Below are 1,842 nucleotides of genomic sequence, written 5' to 3' on the forward strand. Positions count from 1 at the left end.
AAAATAATAGGAACTATGTAGAAAATACTGCTGATTAGCTAGAAAGTATTAGGGATGGGCTAGAAAATATTAGGAATAATCTAGAAAATATTGGGGATGAGCTAGAAAATATTTTTGAAATGCTTGAAATTAATAGGAATTATCGAGAAAATACTAGATATTGGCTTAAAAATAGTGAGGATGAGCTTTAAAATATTAGGGAAGAGCTGGAAAAATACTAGGGATGAGATGGAACATATTTTGGAAGTGCTAGAAAATATGAGAAATATGATCCAAAAAGTCAAAGATATTTTCTTAGGAAAATACTGGGGATGAGCTAGAAAATATTATGGATGATCTAAAAAATATTAGATATGACTTAGAAAATAGTACAAACAATCCAGAAAATATTGGGGATCATCTAAATAATATACGGGATGAGCTAGAAAAACTAGGAATAATTTAGAAATCACTGTGGATGAGCTAGGAAATAATAGGAAAAATATATTTTAAAAATATGGAGGATGAGCTAGAAGATATTAGGGATGAGTTAAAAAATAATATAATAATCCAGAAAAGACTAGGAATAATCCACAAAATATTTGGGATGTGATAAAAAAAATATATGGGATGAACTAAAAAGTAATATAAATAGTGTAGAAAAAACTGGAGATGAACTAGAAAATATTAGGGATGAGCTAGAAAAAATTAGGAATAATCTATAAAATACTGGGGATGATCTAGAAAATACTGGGGATAAACTAGAAAATACTGGGGATTACCTAGAAAATATTAGGGGTTAGCTAAAAAGTTATGAGAATAATGTAGCAAATATTGGGGATGACCTAGAAAATACTGGTGATAGGCTAGAAAATATTAGGGATGAGCTGGAAAATAATAAGAATAATTCAGAAAATATTGGGGATGTGCTAAAAAAAATCTATGGGATGAACTAAAAAAATAATAGGAATAATATGAACAAATACTGGAGATGAGCTAGAAAATATTTGGGATGAGCTGGAAAATAATAGGAATAATCCAGAAAATATTAATTGAGATGTGCTAAAAAATATATGGGATGAACTATAAAATAATATAAATAATCTAGAAAATACTCGGGATGATCTAAAAAATACTGGGGATTACCTAGAAAATATTATGGATGAGCTGAAAAATAATAAGAATAATTCAGAAAATATTGTGGATGTGCTAAAAAAAATTATGAAGTGAACTAAAAAAATAATAGGAATAATATGAAAAATGCTGGAGATGAGCTAGAAAATATTGGGGATGAGCTGGGAAACAATAGGAATAATCCAGAAAATATTAATTGAGATGTGCTAAAAAATATATGGGATGAACTATAAAATAATATAAATAATCTAGAACATACTCGGGATGATCTAGAAAATACTGGGGATTGCCTAGAAAATATTAGGGGTGAGCTAAAAAAAAAATAATGGGAATAATCTAGGAAATACTGGAAATGAGCTAGAAAATATTTGGGATGAGCTGGAAAATAATAGGAATAATCCAGAAAATATTAATTAAAATGTGCTAAAAAATATATGGGATGAACTATAAAATAATATAAACAATCTAGAAAATACTGGGGATGATCTAGAAAATACTGGGGATTACCTGGAAAATGTTAGGGTTGAGCTAAAAAATAATAGGAATAATCTAGAAAATACTGGAGATGAGCTAGAAAATATATGGGATGAGCTGGAAAATAATAGGAATAATCTAGAAAAAAATTGGCATGTGCTAAAAAATATTTCGGATGAACTAAAAAATAATAGGAATAATCTAGAAAATACTGGGGATGAGCTAAAAAATATTATTGATTAGCTAGAAAAATTT

This window comes from Aplysia californica, unplaced genomic scaffold (genome assembly GCF_000002075.1).
Source record: "Aplysia californica isolate F4 #8 unplaced genomic scaffold, AplCal3.0 scaffold01570, whole genome shotgun sequence".
NCBI lineage: Eukaryota > Metazoa > Mollusca > Gastropoda > Aplysiida > Aplysiidae > Aplysia > Aplysia californica.